General features: G+C 38.9%; 2 pseudogenes; both read left to right on the top strand.

Annotated features, from left to right (window-relative positions):
- Positions 1-1,961: 1,961 nt before the first annotated feature.
- LOC112611648 lies at positions 1,962-2,966 on the top strand (annotated as a pseudogene).
- A 2,506-nt stretch (positions 2,967-5,472) lies between these two features.
- LOC112611725 lies at positions 5,473-23,282 on the top strand (annotated as a pseudogene).
- Positions 23,283-24,276: the final 994 nt, after the last annotated feature.

Genomic DNA, 24,276 nt, shown 5'->3' on the forward strand with positions numbered 1-24,276 from the left:
CTAGGTCTGTCAAACTCCCAAACCCAATTGCTTACACCAGGGGTTGGTAAACTTTTTCTGTAAAAGAACATAAAGTAAATACTTTAGGCTTTTGGGGGTCATATGTTCTCTTTATCAGCTACTCAATTCGGCCATTGTGGTATGAAAGCAGTTACAGACGATATATAAATGAAAGGGTGTGGCTGTGTTCCAATAAAACTTTGTTTATAAAAATAGGTGGAGTGCTGGATTTTACTGCTGACCACTGGTTTACACTAAGGAAAAAAGACAGCTTAGCGACCACTGGTTTACACTAAGGAAAAAAGACGGCTTCGCAGTTTCTAAAGAAAATTGGAAAGCCAAGATACACCAAGCTTCATTTAAGGACAATCCACCAAGAAAATAATTTCAGATGCAATTGAATGAGCTCTCAAGATTCCTAGAATTTGGGATTGTTATGTCACAGTCTAGCACATGTTTGTTTCTGGTAAAGAGGGGGAAGAGATGAGTTAAATTTTAAAAATAATCCAGAAATATCATTCTACTCAGTTCCAAATTTGTCTTTCTCCCAACCTCTACTGAGCTACTTACTGGGAAACTGAATAGTGTAAGCTTGATGTTTTCCTCTGTATTCTCTTTATTTGTTCTCTGAGAGAGAGAACTAGCCACTGGCAGCACAAAGGAAAAGAGAGCAAAGACGAAGAGACGGATGCTCAAAGATTTTAGAGTGTATAGGATGAAGTCACTTCTGACGCTTCTAGAGTGGTGTTCTGTCATAATTAACCCAAAATATCAGAGGTTTCTTACACAAAATGGGATGCTCGGTGTATTTGTTTTCTATTGCTACCATAACCAATTACCACAAACTTAGCAGTTTAAACAACCATTAATTATCTCAACATTCTGTGGGTCAGAAGGTCAGGTGTGGCATGGCTCAGCTGGGTGCTCTGCTGAAAACAAGGTGTCAGCTGGGTAGGATAGAGGGAGACTTTGCAGAAGATTCTACTTCTAAGTTTATTCAAGTTCCTGACAAAATTTAGTTTCTTCTGACTATAGGGCCATGGTTACCTTTTCTTTAACAGTGGCCCCTTCATCTTCAAGTCAACAATGACATGCCAAATCCTACTTGTGATTTGAATCTCTGACTTTATCTTCAGCCCAAGAGAGATTTCTGCTTTTAAGGGCTCATGTGATTATCCCTTAAAAGGGCCAGTCACGGAGTTCAAGATCAGCCTGGCCAACATGGTGAAACCTCGTCTCTACTAAAAATACAAAAATCAGCCAGCTCTGGTGGCACGTGCCTGTAATCCCAGCTACTCAGTAGGCTGAGGCAGGAGAATTGCTTGAACCTGGGAGGCAGAGGTTGCAGTGAGCCTAGATCGTGCCATTGCACTCCAGCTTGGGCAACAGAGCAAGACTCCATCTCAAAAAAAAAAGTCAGTGAAATAAGCCAAGATAATCTCTGTATTTTGAAGTCATGTGAGTAGTAACTTGAGTTACATCTGCAATTTCTTTCTGTCATGTAATGCCATTTATTTATTTGAATAATATGAGGGTAAAGATCATTGACGCTACCACACACTTGGTAAGGTAGAATTTTGTATTGTGACTTTTCTCACGGAAGAGAGAAGCTGGGAGAAAAAGTTTGGGGCTCTGGTATAATTCACCAACTGTTGTTTTTGCAACATCAGTGCTGACTAGATTTCCTTCCTTACATCGGAAAAAAAGTTTTCTAGAGAGCATATGGACTAAGGAGAGAGAAAAATTCCTTGGCTAAGAGACTTTATATACTGGTGGGGGTAAAGAGCGGGCAAACAAGCTAATAGACAATAGTGATATGCATGACAAGAAGACGGGGCAGAGAATCAAGGGAATGAGGGGGAATACAAAACCCTATTCTTAGAGTCAAGCTACACAATCCAGAAGAGATATCATCTAATCTGAGAACTAAAGGATGAGTAAAAAGTTAATCAGCTCTCCTGATGTCTGTCATCATATCACATTATTATTTTATTTATCTCCCAATATTCATTTCAGTTGAGAAAGAATTCAAAGAAGTAAAAAATCAAATAGTTGTCACTGAATTCATCTTTTTAAATTTTTCCAAGCACCCTGCATTACAAAGGCTTTTCTTCTTGTTCTCCTTGGTCATTTACCTGATATCTCTTCTGGGAAATGCAGTCAGGGTCAGTCCTGCCTTCTATACTCCAATGGGTTATTTTCTTAGCCACTTGAGCTTCCTGGATATCTGCTAGATGTCTACCACTATCTTGGTCATGCTGGTGAACTTCTTCCAGGAGAATCAGACCATCTCTTATGAGGGCTGCTTTCCCAGATCTTCTTCCTTGCATCATGAGCCAGCACTGAGGGGGTTTTGCTGGCTGCCGTAGCTCATGACCACTGTGTGGCTATTTGCCACCCTCTTCAATATAAGCTCCTAATGAGTGAAAAGGTCTGTGTGTGTTCGGTGACTGGGTTTTGGATGCGTGGGCTGGTCAATTCTGGGACACACACACAACACTGAGAGCCACACTCACTGTGTGAACTAAACCCCATCAGCCACTTTCTCTGTGCCATCCCATTGCTCCTGAAGCTCTCCTGCTCAGACACCTCTGTCAGTGAGTCTGTGCTCCACGTGGCAAGGGCTGTCACTGACCTGAGCCCCTGCCTGTTTACTGCAATGTCCCTACGTGCTCATCATCTCTACCATCATTAGGATTCCCTCTGCTCAGGGCAGGAGCAAGGCCTGCTCTACCTGTGCCTCCCACATCACCATGGTGGTGGTCTTCTTTGGAACAGACCACTTCAACTATGACAGACCCAGAGAAGGGTGCTCCCTGGACAAAGACATCCTGGTCTTTGTGCTCTTTTGTGTTGTGACCCCAGCGTTGAACTCCATTGCCTACAGCCTGAGAAACAAGGAGGTCAAGGGTGCAGTGAGGAGGTTGACAGGAAAACATGAATTCTCTAGTGAGGTCGGTGACTAGATAATGTTTCCCATTCTGGAAAATTTCTTAATTAGAGAAAAATATGAACATTCCAGTGACTATTATAAGAGGTTGCACTCCGTATAACATCTCTTGACAATTCTGGTGCCCCATCCCACCAGGACAAACAATTGTATCTGTGCTGATAATTTCACACATTGCGATCTCATGTGCATTGTGTTCTCACCAACGAACTGATATTTTAGAACATTTCATCATCCCCAAAAGAAGCCCCATACCCATTAGCAACCACTAATCATTTTCCCTAAAAACCTCCAACTTTAGGAGACTGTATTTCTTAAGAAGAGCCAAGTGAAGTAGTGGGAGTGGAGAAGGAACAGAGAAATCTCTAACTGGTTGTGATCAATTAGTTATAAACACCACTGTAATTGGAACAGCCATTAGGCAACTATTAATCTACATGTCTCATGGATTTGCCTGTTCTGAACATTTAACATAAATGGAAATATACAATGTGGTGTCTTTTTTAAGACTGGCTTGTTTCACTTAGCATAGTGTTTTCAAGTTTCACCCATGTGGCAGCATGTTATCAGTACTTCATTCCTTTTCATGCCAAATATGATTTCATAGTATGAGTATACCAAATTTTATTTGTCTGTTCATCAGTTAATGGGCAAATAAAAACATGTACAGTATTTTACCAAACAATTTTTTTTTTTTGAGATAGAGTCTCGCTCTGTCGCCAGGCTGGAGTGCAGTGGTATGATCTTGGCTCACTGAAACCTCTGCCTCCAAGATTCAAGTGATTCTCCTGCCTCAGCCTCCCGAGTAGCTGGGACTACAGGCACACATCACCACACCTGGCTAATTTTTTGTATTTTTAGTAGAGACAGGGTTTCACCATGTTGGCCAGGAAGGCCTCGAACTCCTGGCCTCAGGTGTTCCATCTACCTTGGCCTCCCAAAGTGCTGGAATGACAGCTATGAGCCACTGTGCCCGGCCATCTTATGCTTTTAAGGGGTAGATATATCCTGACACTGGGCACAGTTCTTCTCAATTGTGAGAAATAAATAAACTACTGGTAAATAAAGTTACCATACATTTATTTATGGTAAATAAATAAACTTCTTACCACGAAGTCTCACTGAAAGGCTTGGATTTCTGGTTTTGGGGGTGGGGCTTGTGCTCCCCACACTACTGTGGAAAGAATACTCTTCGATACAGCTGGCTATTGACCTCCATGCATCATGAGGGGGACCTGCCATTCCAGGAGCTGCCTACAGCACAGTCATTGCCTAATGCAAAAATCACTCCACAATTCATTCTTTTAGGGCCATGTATAAACACCTGTGGACTGTCCTTTTGGGAGTCGGTGTTTCCACTTTTTGGATATTATGAATAATGTGGCTAAGAACAATTGTGTACAAGTTGTTAGTGAACTTATATTATCATTTCTTTGGGGTATGTACCTGGGAGTTGAATTGCTGGGTCATATGGCAACTTACAATTTTTTCACATCCTCATCAACATTTGGTATCCGTCTCTTTCATGATAGCTATCCTAGTGAGGAAAGTGCATCTCGTTGGTTTGATTTGTATTTCCTGGATAGCTGATGATTCTAAGGCCTTCAATAGGCACCATCTTTGGGCTTCTTCACATCTGGAAAAACCCATGCTGCTAAAGGATTTTTGAGCTTTAGACATATAACTCTTAACATTGTGTAATGTTTTTAATTTTGGTGCAGGCAAATACTGCAAGATTTTCAGACTTATACTTTCTCCACATCTGGGCCCTACAGAGCTGTTTGATGGCTCTGCCTTTTTCCCCTTCAGAACTCCACAGCAAGCAGTGCCATCAGCAGGTTATGAGCAATGGCAGGACCAGAAATCAGGGGCCACGAATGTCTAAGGGGTGCTGGTGGGAAAGAAGGGAAGCACTGCATGCAGGGGGCAGCCCTAACTAGGAACCACTTGGAGCTGAGACAGCAGACATGTTGCACTACTGTGGCTCCAGATACACGTTCCTCCGGTGGAGCATGTGGCATGAAGAGGCTAGGTCCAAGCAAAGCCCATGGCCATGGCCACCAGAACAAACAGAGAAAACTCCCTTATGTGTTGTAAAATCCAACCAAATAAACCCACATCCCTGCATACCCCTTCACTCACTAACAAGGAGGAAAACAAGGCTGTCTTTCAGGCTTTAACCTCCACAACTCCTGACAACAAATCCAGTGCCAAACTCCATTCACAAATGTCCCCAAAGAGACAGAAAGCTGATCTCCTCACTGTGTGCTGGGAAAAGATGATTGCCACGACCTTAATGAATCCAAGAGAGAACTAATTGCTCTTCATTTCTACACTTTCTAATCAAGCTGTTGCCCTTGAGTTGTGTTTGTACTTGGAGGAGTCCCAAAACATTTGCTTAGAGAGAGATTAGATGGATACTCCCCAAGGCCAGTCCACAGGCATTTATACATGGCCATCCTAGAAGAAGGAATCATGGAGTGATCAAAGAGGATTTTTGGTTCCTGCGTTAGGCAATGACTATGCCGTACGCAGCTCCTGGAATGGCAGGTCCCTTCATGATGCATGGAGGTCAACAGCCAGCTGTATCGAAGAGTTTTCTTTCCCATAGCAGTGTGGGGAGCACAAGCCCCACCCCCAAAGACAGAAATCAAAGCCTTTCAGTGAGGCTCAGTGGTAATAGTTTATTACCGTAAATAAATGTATGGTAACTTCATTTACCAATCATTTATTTATTTCTCACAATTGAGAAAAACGGTATCCAGTATCAGAATATAGCTACCCCTTAAATGCATAAGATATTGTATATATTTTTATTACCATTTTCATGACATTTATGCAATGACATAGGCTTAACATCATTTCCTGCATTATTCATGTCTGAAGTAGTAATAATAAAACCAGAGTTGAAATGACCTTAGAGATTATCTACTTGAAAGCCTGGTGGGTGCCTGAATTCCTAAAGCAATATGAATGGAAAATATGTTTATGGTTCATAATATGCAGTATAATATAAAGTATTACTCCTACTCTAATTTTGACAAGCAGGATAGTAGCAATAACTTTCAGGGAAAAAGCACAGGGTTACATTTCTCCTTTGATACACTGTAGTATGACAGCAGGGGCACACAAAAATTTGTTTTAAGAAAATGTAATTAAATTTTCCTAACACTTTTGTTTGGACACTTTTGTTCACTCTACTAGGAGTTCCTATCTTCATGTTGTAACACCCCAGTGCTTGCCAGGTGTGTTACAAGCCACTTTGCAATAATCAAGCTCTGAAGTTTGTGAATGATTTACTTCTCTCACAATTCCATAGATATACATAGATATATAAAGTATATATCTATATCTATATATACTTTAAGTTCTAGGGTATATCTCCTAATGCTATCCCTCCTCCCTCCCCCCACCCCATGACAGGCCCCAGTGTGTGATGTTTCCCAACCTGAGTCCAAGTGATCTCATTGTTCAATTCCCACCTATGAGTGAGAACATGCAGTGTTTGGTTTTCTGTTCTTGTGATAGTTTGCTGAGAATGATGGTTTCCAGCTGCATCCATGTCCCTACAAAGGACATGAACTCATCCTTTTTATGGCTGCATAGTATTCCCTGGTGTATATGTCTCACAATCTATTTTAAAAGAAGCCTTGAGGTTATTCCTAAGTAATTTTATTCCCAATCATTTGCCTTAGAGATTACTGATTGATTGGGAAAGAAGCAGGGTTGCTGCTCTCTGGTTGGGAACGGAGCAGAATGTGCCACGTGGTCTCCATCAGAACCATTGTTCTTACAGGGCCATGGTGCCACACATATGCCCCAACAGGCTCATCTTTTCCTCAGGTCTCTAAGATGTTTGCACCAGAACTGCTGAACAGAAATGCCCTTCAGAGGTCAGCTGAGATGTTCCTTCTTAATCTTCTTTCTCTGTAGGTCTGACTAAAGTGGTGGATTATTTTATATCTTTCCTGTTCCCCTGACTTCCACCTGATTGTTCGTGAACAGTGTTTGTGCCTCAAACTTTGGGTCTCTATTCAGCTTCAGTAGACAGGGAGTTTGGATGCCATTAGGAGTATCAGGCTCTGTGATGCCAGGGTCAAGGCCCTGAGGCACCTCTCATAGGTAGGGCATTGGAGGCCAGTCCTTCTTCACTCTGACATACATGTTCATGAGAGGGGGCTCAGAATTTGACAGTGGCTCTATGCTGTCAAGGTCATAGGCTGGGGAAGAAGTGCAATTTTCTATGAGACCCCTATAGAGTTACCCTCTTCTCCAAGCTGAGACTAAGTACACAGGTTAAGAAATGCCAATCTATGTCATGGTTGAGGCAGAGGCAGATGTTGAGAAATCCGTGCCTGATAAACACTACATACTATGATGCTGGGGTTCCCTTGGGGTAGGGGCAATTGGTGGAAAAATAAAATAGCTGATCATTTAAATCATTTTTATAATTATAAATCCAAGAACTTGGTTTAACTGATCTTATGAGTAACTTCTTTTCATAGTTTGTGACTTTTTTGTTGCTAATTTGTTTAACTTTTAGGAAATTAAAAAGTTGTAGATATTTCCCTGATTTGCTCCTCTTTTATTTCTTATTCCACAGAACATTTTTTGCAGGACAGTGAACTGGAAAAATTATGTTCTAAATGTCAGACGGACAGGATTAAATTCTAGCCTGTTGTAATTGTAGTTGTACAGCCTTAAGCATCAAATTCCTCACTTGCTAACCCTAATAAAATCTATAAGATTATGACAGATATATGAGATAATGTGTTCAAAGCAGCCAGCATAGTGTCTGGTATATCATATTACTCAATAAACAGTAGCTACCGTTATACTTGGGCTATTGTTATCATCAATCACAGTGCTTTTGAAGAGGGCTATGAAAGGATGGAAAGAATGTTGGAAGTGATGGTGAAGCTGGCTTTTTTTATTTGCTTAGTCATAAATGCATGTAAACGAAGTACTGAATGGACATACACCAAACCGTGAATAGTGGTGCTGGGCAGATTTTGGTATGGTGGTGAAGATATTTCATTTTCATTTGATATGTCTTTGACTATGATAAATTTTTCAGTGAGTATGTGCTATTTAAAAATGTTTAAACCCCACAATAATTTTCATTTTAAAAATATGAGGGAACTTCCCTATATATTTCTTTATAACTTCCTGTGAATCCATAAGTATTTCAAAATTAATTTTCTAAAATGTAAATGATAAATAAAATGTTGAATCCATCTATCTGTGACAGACCAAGTAGGCTTGTGTGTGTGTGTGTGTGTGTGTGTGTCAGAGTCTCACTTTGTCACCCTGGCATGATCTTGGCTCACTGCAGCTTCAGCCTCTCCAGTTCAAGAAATTCTCATGCCTCAGCCTCCTGAGTAGCTGGGATGACAGACGCCCAACACTATGCTCGGCTGATTTTTGTATTTTTAGTAGAGATGGTGTTTCACCATATTGACCAGGCTCGTCTTGAACTTCTGGCCTCAAGTGATCTGCCCACCTCGACCTCCCAAAGCCAAGTAGGCTTTTAGTCAAGTGAAATATTTACCATTCCAGAAGATGTTCATAGATACTAAAAGGGGATTTTCTCAAGTTGGATGAATACTAAGGAATGTATTTATATGTTAGGTTTGATCCAATCATGAAATTTTCATGATCTTAATAATGCCAAGTTTTTGCCTGTGTAATGACATGGATAGAACAATGGAATCTCAGGGCTGAAAAAAAAATGGTAAGAATTAACTCACTTGAGACTTGAGTCAGTCTTTTTTTATAGGTGATCTAGCTAACATTTGAACATCTGCAGTAATGGAATCCCATTACTCTCTCAATATTGTAAAATGCTTGCTTATCTAGCTTACATTCAGTTAGTGAACCAGAAGTTTCAAGGCTAAAAAAGACAAAGGAAGAATAAACACCAGGCCAATTAAGCCCAAGGGAAATTTCAGTTCAAGTTGATTTTTGACAAACTGGCCAAGTGAATTTCCAAGAAATACTTGGAATGAAACAAGCATGTAGAGTGGTGAGCAGGTAACCTGATATTCATACATCAGGAAGGGGGAGGTGGTATTGCTCAGTGGTCAAAATTAAGGCTCTGAATTTAGGCTACCAGTGCATCCTCTTGAAGCCTCAGTTTTCTTAGGTCTAATAACAGTATTTACTCTATCAAGTTGCTTTGAGAATGAATGGGGCAATCCATGAAGATTTCCTGGCACATACATCATTTTCAACAGGTATTAAATAGGAGGCACAGTGATGGCGTTAGCAACATGCGCAGGTGGATAGGAGAACACAGTGCCCTACTTTTACGCAGCCTTGACTGTGTAATCACAAATTTTGTAGGAAGTTTTCCAAAGCTGAATGGGTGAGAACAAGGTAAACCTTAACATCATTACTATAGACTGTTTGAGATGAAAGGGACCTCCATCCATCTCACCTCATGGAAATGCCCTTGATTTGCACACACATCAATGTTTGAGAAATACACATCTATTTGATGACCTCTGAATATTTCATGTGGTCCTTCATGCCCATATGATGTGGAAGTGTACAAATAGTAACCTGGGGCAAAGTGAAAATAGCTTATATTCCATAGCCACAAGTTAACTTTGCCACAAACACCTCAAATCTTCTGGACTTGCTATTAGAAAAATTCTCCTGAATGCTATTATTAATTGTTGAGAGAGACAGAGAGAGAGAGAAAGTGTTTGTGTGTATGTGTGTCTGTGTGTGTGTGTCCATGTTTTAAGTGTATAGGCAATTTACTAGGCAACATGAAAATTAGATTTAAAAATTTTAATTATTGCTTTGTATTACTGAAATCAAATAAGAATAGGTATGCTGTTTTTCTTATGTGTTCCCAGGATTTTCATAATTACATCAACTACCCTGGTTTATTTTATGTCCATCCTGTTTCCTTTAAGGGAATAAATTACTAAGATTGGTCAACAAAACATTCCATAAGTGTTAGCTTTTATTATATAATGTGTATTTCTATTTATTATTTAGTTTGAAAAATCCTGATTGAATTGAGGTATGTAACAATGTTGTTTCTTTTCAAAGTAACTCATTGAGTTTTGTTTTATTTTTTGATTGGATGGGTTATAATAAACTTATCTTCATCTTTAAAGAAAAACACTTCCTTTAAACTAAATTCAGCAAGATTTCCTTCAAGCTAGACAATTTTGTGCATAGAATTAACCAAAGAAAACTTATTCTCCATCTATTTTTTTCTATGAAATCTATCCTCACTTATCCGTGGGAAAAAAAGATCATTACTATAAAGCAGAGGGTTTGAGATTGAGGTTGCCTATTCATATACAGTATGTATAAATCCCAAGGGGCGAATATCTAGAGTATCACATAAGCTATTATATATAAGTGGTGCTTGTTAATGATGGATTTTGATGATGATGATGGTGATAATTCACCATTGTTGTCCTATGCAAACAGTATAAGCATGAAAAATATGGAAAATAAAATAGACGTCGCTCCTCACTTCATCCTCCTGGCCCACAAAAAGACTAGCCAATCAGAAGAAAAAAGTTTATTACAGTTCTGTTTCTACATAATATATATATTATATCCTATGAGTATGTTTCTCAGGAATGGGCTTCAAGTCATATTTGAAAACATGTAAAATAAGCAGTGTGTGCAGCTTCAGAAACCATTATTTTTAAAAACCCTTGAACATTTAAAAATCACTTTTACAATTTGGTTATACACAGATCAGACCTTTTTTTTTGGGGGGGGGCTACCTTTCATTAAGAATTTTATTTCTTTCTATGAATAAATGTAGACATCTGCCTATAAAAGAGATTGTTGTGTCTACCTTTTCCATATCATGAGTTAAATGCATGTTACCGTGTAATTGACAGAGAAAACAAACAATAGTACACACATTACATACAAATTTTCTGAGAAGACATGCAGATTCCCAGCCCAAATAGAATGTTGCTTTACTGTAAAGCAATGCCTACAGCTAACCTAGAGAAGTGCTGAGTATCAGTAAACCTACTTCTTGGATACATCTTACACCATACTTCCTATAAATTTTAGAGATCACAAGTCCCACCTTAGCCTTCTCTTCTTACTCCATCCTCCTTGGTGGATTCCATGTACATCTATGGCTTCAACAGACACCTTTAAGGCAATGACTCTCAAATCTTACCTAGAATAGGTATATCCTGTCTCCTGAGGACAAGTCCTGTATTTTAGACTGCCTGTTAAGACTCTCCATGTGGATATCCCATAGGTACCTAACACTCAACATTACTTAAATCTCCACTATCTCCTCTCCCAAAACTGCTGCACCTCATTTATTTCCTGTTTTAATTAATGACCCCACCATCCACTCAGGCTGCCGAAACTGATTTGGTGTCCTCACCACCCATAGACTTGAATGTGCTTCAAACTTGGCCCCTTTTCACGAACTATTGCTTTAGTGCTTTTCTCCAAGCTCCAAAGCCATCTTTATGTCTGCACATCTTCAATTACAGACCATTTTACTTGATCTGGTTTTAGTTCTCAAACTACTCTCTTGAACTAAACAAAGATGTTTTAACCTGAGGAACATGGACTATAAAGGACTCATTATATGACCCCTTTGAAATCACAGATACTCCTCAACTTACAATGGGGTTGCATCCCAACAAACCCATCAAAATCAGTAAATACCGTAAGTCAAACATGCATTCAACATACCTAACCTACTGAACATCATAGCTTAGCCTAGCCTACCTTAAACATGCTCGGAACACTTATATTAGCCTACAGTTGAGTAAAATCATCTAACACAAAGCTTATTCTATAATAAACTGTTGAATATCTCATGTAATTTATTGAACACTGTACTGAAAGTGAAAAATAGAATGGCTGTATATATGGGTACACAAAGTATGGCTTCTACTGAATGCATATGGCTTTTGCACCATCACAAAGTCAAAAAATCCTAAATCAAGCCATTATACATCAGGCACCGTCTGCACATTGAAGATTCTGTGCATGGGTACACATGCATTCCTGGATCTGTAGATTCTTATCAGTTTCTCAGAGCTGCTGATTTTCTAAAACCCAGGCATCTACCTCCATATACTCCCTGCTTCTAATCTGCCCTTACCTAAAATGTGGTTTACGGGCCATTGTTGATACTCTGCAGTCATCCTGATCCATTCTCCCACCAAAGCATGGCTTCCTGCTGCCCCATGAGGGGAAGGATTATTTTCTGAAGCCCCTATTGAAGGACTACTCAGCTGGTTTTTTTCTAAGGACTTTGCTCAGAGGCTAAGCCTGACATAGTCCTCACATCTCAGTCTTATTCCCCAAAGGCAGCTGATTCTCTGCTACCTCTTCTGGGGTAGCTAATGAACTTATGCTTGAAGTGAAAATAATCGGGCTCTTTAGGATTAGTCATGGAGTTTGGTGGAACCACCCAGAGTTGACCTACCAGCTCTCTGCAACTAGCAGAAATCTCCAGGGACTAGGGACACAGCTGTAGGTGACAGGGTTGCCAGCAAAACTCAGAACTCTGCAGTCTTCCTTCTTCTAATAGAAACACAGCTCTCAGCGAAATTCACTAGGATCTTGAGACCTACTAGATGGTTTCTCCTATAAACATGAGAACAATATGAGTCTTTTGAGTTTTCTTGCCCTTGGCTGGACAGACTCATGCTGCCTATTTGACTTGAAATTTCTGCCACCAATATTGCCTGGGATGCTGACCTGCTATCTTTTTGCTTATGGCAAAGAGTTTTCACACACGCTAACCTCCACAATAAAACACACACCCACACACACACATACATTGTGAGCATGGCTTTTCATCTGTGTTCCAGGGTTCATACGACCACCAACCAGGCTGACTCCCCCAAATTAATCATTATGAGGAGAATGAATTGTATTTACATATGCATGAAGGGGCAAGGCTGTAGGCAGGGAAACAATTTAAAGGCAGTTGCAATAACTCAGATAAAAGGTAATAAAGTACTGAACTATAATTCTGGTAGAGAGGAATTAGAAAGATGAGAAAAACGGAAAAATATTTAAGAGGTATCATAATTTATCGGACTTAGGTCTGACCAATTCTAAAATAAACATTGTGTGAAAAATGCCTCTTGCTTTTATCTTCCTCATTTTATTTTTAAAAAGTGAATTCTACCTAACATACAGTAAAATGCAAAAATCTTAAGTGTACAAGCTGTTGAATTTTTACCTATATATGCAACAATGTAACCACTACCCAAATGAAGATATAGAACATTTCTATCAGCTCAGAAAATTTCTTCAGGCTCCTTTTCAATAAATGTCATTCAGAAAGGTAATTACTATAAACCAAAAATAAAATCCTAAGTACCCAACCAACTGAACAGACACCCTCTGGGCCAAGGGGACCCCATAGAACCTGAAAAACTGAATTCCCAGCCATTATAGGAAGGGAGATTGGACACATCTCATTATACTCCCTCCTTTTTGGAGTTTAGGCACAACTGACCAGCTAATTAACATTAAGATGGAGATCACAAGACCGACAAACTAGGCTCTTTATTGCAATAAGATACCAAATTCCAACTTGACTCTGGGACAGCATCATGTGACAGATAACAGACCCTGAAGGAAATCAAAATATTTTATTCCAAAATACATTTCTTTGAAATATTTTGAAATGACCCTGCAAAGCCATCTTTTGTGGGGGAAAAAAATGCATTCTTAGAGAATCTCCATTACTGCAGCCAGGTCTTTCATGGATCTAGGAAAGATTAATTAAGAGTCTGACACCTTTTAAGGTCTGAAGAAAGACATTTGCCATCTATTCTCTCTGAATGCTGCTATCTGGAGGCTTCACCTATATAACAAGAACCTTGATCTTCACAAACCCCCTCCCCCTTATCTTAACTCAAGCATTTCTTTCTACTGTCTTCAAGTCTTTAGACAAAACTTACCTCTTTCAACCAATTACCAATCAGAAACTCTTTGAATCCACCTATTACCTATAAGCCCCAACTTCAAGATATCCTGCCTCTTTAGGCTGAACCAGTATACCTTTCATGTATTGATTTATGATTTTACCTACAACCCCTGGCCCATGGTCACTCATATGGGCTCAGAATAAACCTCAAGTATTTTACAGAGATTGGTTTTCGTATTAACACTACTATGCTTGCTTTATCACCAGAGATTAGTTTTGCCTATTTTTAAACTTCTTTTAAATAGAAACTACAGCACAAATTTTTTTTTTATGTCTAACTTCTTTCATTTAAAAGAATATATTTTAGGTTTGCTATCCAAAACACCACCAGGATGACTAAACAGTAGAAAGGAGAGCTTTATTGGTAATAATTGTTTCCAAGCTGGGAAGAGAAAGTCTCCATCATGGACTGAAGGTCTCTCTCTTCAAAGAGGGTACGGACAGGTTGGGTTTTATGCCTTTCCAGGGCCTCTATCATAGATATTCAGCAGGTTTGGAAGAAAAGTTATACATATTTATGAGGGGAGTTGAGTGCATGCATAATGGATAAATATACATTTAACGTACATCCCATGTTCACTTTGGGGCAGAGCTTTAGCATGAAAATGAGATGAAATTTGACTCTACATCAAAAGGTAAACTGTAGCCATGAAGGTGGTTGGTGTGTAGCCTCTATAAGCTGGGTGAAACTGGCTTTGGGCCTGCAATTGCTTATCAGAGAAGAATGTTTGTAAGGCCAGTCTTCTGTCCAATCGGAGCTGTAGTGGTCTGGGCTGTAAATCAGAGCTAATTGCTCTGATTTGTTAGAGAGTTTAGTCATAAAAATTTAGAAATTTCTGAGGCCAGCCAGGCCCAGAGCTTGACTAGTAAGGAAACTAACTTTGTTTTCCTAATCCTTGGGTCATCCTAATTGATAAAGGGGCATCTATTTTGGGGTCTTAGATCACAGATTTATCAATATGTATCAATATTTTAATTTACCATATGGTATTCCCATATGTATATACTATACTTTTGTATCCATTCTCCTATTGATAAGCATACCATTGATTTCTAGTTTGTGCTATATGAAGACATTTGTTTTGAACAGTTTTATACAAGTCATTTTCTATGCACATACACTTACTTTTCTTGGGTGTATACCTAGAAGTGGAATTTCTGAATCATAAAGTAACTATGTTTGACTGTTAGAAACTGCCAAATAATTTTCAAGAGAGACTGAATTGATTTCCCGTTTTGACTCGTAGGTTTAGACAGCTGGAAGAATGTTGCTCCCGGCATTATAACAACAAAGCTGGACATAATGTGAATTCATGACTTTTCTTGAACCCATCAGGGAAGTGAGGTTGCAAGGCAAATGACTAAATAGAAAACTGGGGAGATTAGAAGCATGCAGGGAGAAACAGGACCTAAACATTTTTTAACCTGAGGCAGTAGCCATCAGATGCCATAAAATTGGTAAGAAGACTCGCAGCTTTTTTGTGAATTTAACTAATTGCTAAGGAGTAAGCAAAGTCCCTGGGGGCCACAGACATAAGGTTTGCACCTTTTTGCTTTTCCACCATGAACTCTACCAGACGCTCACAGTGAAGACCAAGAAGTATTCTGAGAAAGCTTCCCTAATGTTGCAGTGTGGGGAGGGTGGGGGAGGAGCAGTCAGTGCCAAAACTTCTCCATGACCCATTTCCCATATTTTTCCTGCAGAACAAAAGCCACAATCTGCAAAGCAAAACTAGAAAGCTGTCACCTCAGGGCACTGTGGAAACTCACTGTAGCTGGGAAAGGGACAGGGACCAAAAAGTCTGACCCATCAGGGAGGGGCAGAAACGTGTGTTAGGCCCAGTACTACAGCTGGACGAAGGGCAGGATCACTGTGAAACTCATGCCCCAAGGCCCAGTCACAGTACCTAAGACTGAAGCTTACCCAGAACATGACAGAACACCTTCCCCCTTCTCCCTGGTAGCCAGGCTAACAAGCAATGGGTAAAATCAATAGTGGAATACATCTCAAAATATTCAGGAAAAGGGTTATTTCTGGGGTTAGTCATGTAAAGGGAAGACCCAAAGGCAAGCAGGGAGTAGAAACTAAAACAAACAAACAAACAAACAAAAACCTTTGGCAAACTTTCCTATGGCCCAAGCACAAGATACCACTGGAGAAATTTGAAGCCTATAGCGCACTGAGGGTAAACACCTCAACACAAACTCCAAATTCAGCCCAACCCCTGACTAGATTAGCACATGCTCCAACATTAGAGGTCTAGAAGTCTAGCAGAAGAAGAGACATACTCATGTCCAAGCCAAAAAAGTGTTTTTACCTCATTCTCTACTGTCCTATATAACATTTCTAATTTCAGTAAAAAGTTATGAAGCATACAAAAAGGTAAGAAAATAACAGTCTGAAGAGACAAAGCAAACATCAGACCAGACTAAGATATTAAAGAGATATGAAAACTATCAGACAGGGAATTTTAAACTACTATGATTAACAGGTTCAGGAATTTGGAGGAAAATGTAGGCAACATGCAAGATCAGACAGATAATTTCAGCAGACAGATGGAAACAATGAGAAAGATCAAATGAAAATGCTAAAATAAAAAGGAATGAAGAATACCTTTTATGGGTTCATCAGCCGAAAAAAGAATCAGTTAACTTGAATATATGTTAAAGAAATCATCAGACCCAAACACAAAGAGAAATAATAGTAAAAAAACAAAAAGAAAATCCCAGAGTATCAGACAACTATTGTACAATATCTAACATATACACAAGTTGAGTCCCAGAAGTAGGATTATAAGAAAATACATCTCAAAAGATCCAGAAAAATCACTTAACAAAATTTAACACCTATTCATGATAAAAACTCTTAGTAAAGAAGAGATAGACAGTAACTTCTTTAACTTTTAAGGAACATCTAGATCTTTGAGGAATCACCACGCTCTCTTCCACAATGGTTTAATTAATTTACACTCTCACAAATAGTGTTTGTTTTTCTCTACAACCTCAACAGCATCTGTTATTTTTTGACTTTTTAATAACAGCCATTCTGACTAGTGTGAGATGGTATCTCATTGTGGTTTTGGTTTGCATTTCTCTAATGATTAGTGATGTTGAGCCTTTTTTTCATGATTGTTGGCCACATACATAACAGAAATACCATTTAACCCAGCAATCCCATTACTGGGTATATACCCAAAGGAATATAAATCATTCTATTATAAAGACACACGCATGCATATGTTCATTGCAGCACTATTCACAATAGCAAAGACGTAAAATCAACCTAAATGCCCATCAATAATAGACCGCGTAAAGACAATGTGGCCCATATTCACCATGGAATACTATGCAACCATAAAAAGAATGAGATCATGTTCTTTGCAGGAACATGGATGGAGCTGGAGGCCATTATCCTTAGCAAACTAACACGGGAACAGAAAACCAAATACGACATGTTTTCACTTCTAAGTGGGAGCTAAATGATGAGAACACATGGACACATAGAGGGGAACAACAGACACTGGAGCCTACTGGAGAGTGGAGGGTGGGAAGATAAAGAAGATCAGGAAAAAGGAGGATCCATACTAAAGGATGCTAAGCTTAATACCTGGGTGACAAATAATCTCTACAACAAGCCCCCATGACGCAAGTTTACCTATGTGTAAGTTTACCTACAGGTGGCTCGTGCCTGTAATCCCAGCACTTTAGGAAGCCAAGGCAGGCGGATCACCTAATGTCAGGAGTTCGAACCAGCCTGGCCAACATGGTGAAACCTCGTCTCTACTAAGTATACAAAAAATTAGCTGGGCATGGTGGTGTGTGCCTGTAATCCCAGCTACTCAGGAGGCTGAGGCAGGAGAATTGCTTGAACCCAGAAGGCAGAGGTTGCAGTGAGCCAAGATTGTGCCACTGTACTCCAGCCTGGGTGACAGAGCGTGACTCCATCTCAAAAGAAATAAATAAATGAATAAATAAATAAATAAATAAATAAAATAAAAGTTAAACTTAAAAAATAAAATAAAGAACATCTAAACAAAACTCTACAGCTAGTAAAATGGTAAAATACTGAATGCTTTCCCCCTAAGATCAGGAATGAGGTAAGGATGTCCTAACTGCTCCTATCTCACATTGTTTGTATTTGCATTTACCTGATGTTGATGCATCTTTCCTAAGTTATTGGCATTTAAATATATTATTTTGTAAAGTGCTTGCTCATGTCTGCCGCAGGAGTCTGGGCAAGACAAAATGGTGACTTGGACTGGGGTATCACTAGTGATGGTGGTGAGAAATGAGAGCATTTGTAAAATTTGAAAGGCAGAGTCGAAGAAAATAGTTTATCCTGAAATATTTTACATGGACTACAAAATAATAGCATTGACAGCTTCAGTTGATTGAACACCTCTTAAGTACAAGGCACATTATTTTATCTCACTCATATTACTTCTTCCAGCAACTCTGATATAGGCCTGAATAAGATCAGAATATAATGAGCAAACTGAGGAACCAAGAAGTCAGCTAACTCATCCACCATCTACACCTAGTAACCAGTAGAAATAGGATTTTAAAATCCACATCTATCTGATTCAAGAGCCCACTTTTTCCAACATATCACCTCCTAAGATTGAAAAAGATGAGAAAATTACAGTTCATAAAAATGATTGTAAGCCTATGATAGCTTAATAGAAAGTGGGTAATTCTATCAACTTTTTTTCAAGAAATATGCAATGTTGGGCTGAGGATAAATCTTGGATTAATACAATTTAATAAGGTAACATATCCAAGTACATGTTTAATTTAAAATTTTTATACCTTTTAATCTCTGAAAAGATAAATGACCCAAGTGATTTTTTAAAATTAGTATATTTCAAAACAGAGACTTAAAATTTTATTCTGAAGAGATAATCGGAGATGCTCACATTTATGTGTGAAATTACAGCATTCGTAGGGAATGGAGACAATCTGAATGTTTAATCAAAAAGGAGATGCAATTTATTTCATATGATGAATCACAATGCATCCCTAAGAAATGAAGCTCATAATTTTTTGTCATTTATTTTTAATTGTGGTAAAATATATATATTTATTAGTTGACCATTTATAAGTATACAATTTTATGGCATAAAATACATTCACAATATTGTATAACCATCACTGTTATCTATAACCAAAAGTCTTTCGTCATCCTCAACATAAACTCTGTACCTATTAAACGGTAACTCCCCATTTCAACTCACCTTGAAGCCCCTGGTAACCTCTATTCTATTTTCTGTCTCCATTAGCTAGCGTGTTCTAGGTATTTCATATAAGTGGAGTACCAGTACAATGTATATCTTTCCACATCTGGCTTATTTTACTTGCATTAATGTCTTCCAGGTCTATCCATGTTGTAGTATACATCAAAGTTTCATTCCTTTTTATGGCTAAATAACAATTTGTTGTATGTATACCACATTTTGTGTCTGCTGATGGACACTGGGGTTATTTCTGGCATTTGTGAACAAGGATGCTATGAACTTGGATGTACAAATATCTGTTTGAGTACCTGGTTTCAATTCTTTCAGACGTATTCCTACGAGCAGAATTGCTGGATCATATGGTAGTTCTATGTTTAACTTTTTGAGGAACTGTCAAAATGTTTTCTAAAGCAGCTGCACCATCTTATATTAACACCAGCAATTCATGAGGGTTAAAATTTCTCCACGTTGTCGCCAAAATTTGTTATTTTCCATTTTCTTTATTATAGCCATTTCAGTAAGTAAAAACTGGTATCTCATTGTAGTGTTGATTTGCATTTTCCTAATTACTAATGGTGTTGAGCATCTTTTCATGCCCTTATTTGTGTATCTTCTTTGGAGAAATGTCTATTCAAGTCCTGTGTCCACGTTTGAATTGGTTGGTTTTTTATAATTGTTGTTGAGTTGTAGGAGTTCCTTATATTATGAATATTAATGCATTACTAGATTTCTGATTTGCAGATATTTTCTTCCATTCTACAGATTGCCTTTTTACTTTATTGATGGCATCCTTTGGATGACACTTTCTTAATTTCAACGAAGTAAATGTTACCTACTTTTTCTTTTGTTGTCTGTACTTTTGGTGTTATTTCTATGAAATAATAATCCAAATCCAAATCCAATGACAAGAAGATTGTCCCCAATTTTTTTCTGAGACTTTTATAGTTTTAGCTCTTATGTTTAGGTCTTTGATCAATTTTGAGTTAATTTTGTTTACAGTGTAAGTTAAGGGCCCCACTTCATTCTTTTGCATGTGGATATATAGTTTTCTTAGGACCATTTTCTGGAAAAACTGTTCTTTCCCCCACTGAATAGACTTGACATGCAAGTCTGAAAATCAATTAACCATATATGTGGAGGTTGATTTCTGAGCTCTCTGGTCTATCCCATCAGTCTATGACTGTTCTTATTACAGTACCATACTGTTTCAGTTTAGTGTATCATTATAGTAAGTTTCAAAGCCAGGAAGTATGAATCCTCCAACTTTATTCTTCCTTTTCAAGGTTATTTTGGCTATCCAGGGTCCCTTGCAATTCCATAAAATTTGAGGATGGGCTTTTACATTTCTGTGAAAATGGCTGCTGGAATATGATATGGATTTCATTGAATCTGTAGATCACTTTGGGTAGTATTGATAACAATGTTAAGTCTTTCTATCAATGAACGTAACATATATTTCATTTTGGTTTTTCTTTAATTTATTTCAACAATGTTTTGTAGTTTTCAGTGTACAAGTTCTTCATCTCCTTAGTAAGATTTATTCTAACTACTTAATTCTTTTAGATATACTGTAAGTAGAATTAACGTCTTAATTTCCTTTTTGAATTGCCATTGCTAGTATACAAACACGCAACTGATTGTGGTGTGAGCAACTTTGCTGAATTTGCTTATTAGCACTAGTAGTTTTCCAGAAGATTGTTTGATATTTTCTCTATATATGATCATGCCATACTTATAGAGAGGTAGTTTCAGTTCTTCTTTTCCAATTTGGAAAAACTGTTAATATTTTAAAGCTACAGCAATCAAGATGTATGTAAAATGAAAAAAACTACAATGAAATACACTGAAAGGTAGTACTGACTGATTCTGCAGATGATTAAATTATTTATAGCTTTCTGCACGTTCTTAAATTTTTGTAATGAAATTTGTTTTATTACTTGCCAGGCGCAGTGGCTCATGCCTGTAATCCCAGCACTTCGGGAGGCCGAGGCGGGCAGATCACAAGGTCAGGAGATCAAGACCATCCTGGCCAACATGGTGAAGCCTCATCTCTACTAAAAATACAAAAATTAGTCAGGCATGGTGGCACGTGCCTGTAGTCCCAGCTACTCAAGAGGCTGAGGTAGGAATCGCTTGAACCCGGGAGGCGCAGGTTGCAGTGAGCCGAGATTGCGCCACTGCACTCCAGCCTGGCGACAGAGCAAGACTGCAAAAAAAAAAAAAAAAAAAAAATTAGCTGACAACATCACTAATCATCAGGGAAATGCAAATTAAAACCACATTGAGATACCACTTTACCCCTGCAAGAATGACCATAATGAAAAAGTCGAAATACAATAGCTGTTGGAGTGGATGTGGTGAAAAGGGAATACTTACACTGCTGATGGGAATGTAAATTACTACAACCACTATGGAAAACAGATGGAGATTCCTTGAAGTACTAAAAGTAGATCTACCATTCGATCCAGCAATCCCACTATGAGTATTTATCAAAGAAAAAGAAGTCATTATATGAAACAGACACATGAACATGCATGTTTATAGCAGCACAATTCACAACTGCAAAGATATGGAACCAACCTAAGTGCCCATCAACCAACGAGTGGATAAAGAAAATGTGGTATATATACAGCATGAAATACTACTCAGCCATAAAAAGGAATAAACTAACGTCTTTTGAAGCAACTTGGATGGAGCACAGGCTATTATTCTAAGTGAAGTAATTTGAGAATGGAAAACCAAATACTGTATGTTTTCATTTATAAGTGTGAGCTAAGCCATGAGGATGCAAAAACATACAGAGTAATATAGTGGACACTGGGGACTCAGTGGGGAGGTTGGGAAGTGGGTAAGGGATGAAGGACTACACACTGGGTACAGTGTACACTGCTCAGGTGATGGGTGCTCTAAAATCTCAGAATTCACTGCTAAAGAACTCATCTATGTAACCAAAACCACCTGTACCCCCAAAACCATAAACATTAAAAATAATAAAAAGAAAAAATGAGCTGACGTGTGTAGTGTGTAGTGTTGGTTCCCTGAGGTCAACCCTACATGTCATCCCTACCCAGGCTGATCTATGTCCAACATTATTTGACATGGCCATGCACATTTACAAACCCATTTGAGGTTGTTCTCAGTATATTCTCACTATGGTTTCTTTTTCTTTGTTTTGTAGCTGTGACAGCAGTTGAAATGAGCGATCAAACATATGTCACCAAATTCATCTTTTGGGTATTTTCCAATCTCTCCAACCTACAAGGCTTGTTCTTCCTGGGCCTTCTGGTCATTTACCTGACACTCTGTGGGAGAACATGCCCATAGTGGTGGCCGCCAGAGTTAGCCCTCCACACTCCACTGTCTCATCTCCTCAGCAACCTGAGTTTCCTGGATATCTGCTACATGTCTACCACCATCCCGGTCATGCTGGTGAACTTCTTCCAGGAGAAGAAGATCAACTCCTATGAGGGCTGCCTTTCCCAGATCTTCTTCCTTGCATCATGAGCCAGCACTGAGGGGGTTTTGCTGGCTGCCATGGCTTATGACCACTGTGTGGACATTTGTCATCCTCTTCAATATAAGCTCCGAATGAGTAGAAAGGTCTGTCTGTTTGGTAACTGAGTTTTGGATGTGTGGGCTGGTCAATTCTGGGACACACACAGCACTGACAGCCACATTCATTCTGTGTAAACCCAACCCAATCAGCCACTTTCTGTGTGTCATCCCATTGCTCCTGGAACTCTCGTGCTCAGACATCTGTGTCAATGAGTCTGTGCTCCACGTGGTAAGGGCAACCACCGGCCGGAGTCCCTGCCTGTTTATAGCAATGTCCTACATATTCATCATCTCTACCATCATTAGGATTCCCTCTGCTCAGGGCAGGAGGAAGGCCTGCTCTACCTGTGCCTCCCACATCACCATGGTGGTGGTCCTCTTTGCAACACACCACTTCAACTATGACAGGCCCAGAGAAGGGTGCTCCCTGGACAAAGACATCCTGGTCTCTGTGCTTTTCTGTGTTGTGACCCCAGCGTTGAACTCCAGCGCCTACAGCCTGAGAAACAAGGAGGTCAAGAGTGCAGTGAGGAGGTTGACAGGAAAACACACATTCTCTAGTGAGGTCAGCAACTAGATCCCATTCTGGATTAGAGAAAAACATGAACATGCTAGTTTCAATTATAATTGTGCTCACTCCACGTGGCATCTTTTGATAACTCTGATGCCCATCCCACCAGGACAAACAGCTATACCTGTGTTGAGCACTTAACACACTGTGATGTTGCATGCTTTCTGTTCTCTAATCCACTGATATTTTGGAACATCTTAATCATGCACTCCCAAAAACTAGCAGTCACTCCCTATTTGCCCCCAGTTTTGTAGCTCTAAACAACCACTAACCTGTTTCTGTGGTTTTGGATGTTGCTATTCTGGATGTTTCATATAAAGGAAATCATATAATATGTGCCTGGTATGTCTAGCGTCTCTCACTTGAGATAATGTTTTCAAGTTTCATCAATATGACAGCATGTATCAGTACTGCGGTCCTTCCTATTGCTAAATAATTTCCATCATATAGATACACCACATTTTATTAACCCATTTATCACTGGATAGACATTTTGGTTATTTTAACTTTTTATGAATAATGCTCCTATGAAAATTTATGTACAAATTTTTGGTAGACAAATATTTTTATATACCCTGGGTGTATAGCTAGGAAAGGAAGTGTTGGATCATATGGTAAATCTATGTTTAACTTTTTAAAGAACTTCCAGACTGTTTTCAAAGCAGTGGCACTAAGAACAGTGAATGGAGTTTCTAATTTCTCTACATCCTCACCAACACTTATTGTTATGTCTGCCTTTTATTATAAGCATCCTGGCATATATGAAGCCCTATGTCAAATGCGATTTTGATTTACATTTCCCTGAAGGCTAATGACCCTAAGGGTTTTAATAATCTTCATTTCTGTGCTACTTCTTCGCACATGGAAAAACCCGTTGCTAGGGGATTTTTGAGCTTTAGTGACTTAACACTGTCTAATGTTTTTATCTTAATTCAGTGCAGGAAAATACTGCAAGATTTTCAGACTTATACCTTCTCCACATGTGGGCCCTACAGAACTA

This window comes from Theropithecus gelada, chromosome 1 (assembly GCF_003255815.1).
Source record: "Theropithecus gelada isolate Dixy chromosome 1, Tgel_1.0, whole genome shotgun sequence".
Taxonomy (NCBI): Eukaryota; Metazoa; Chordata; class Mammalia; order Primates; family Cercopithecidae; genus Theropithecus; species Theropithecus gelada.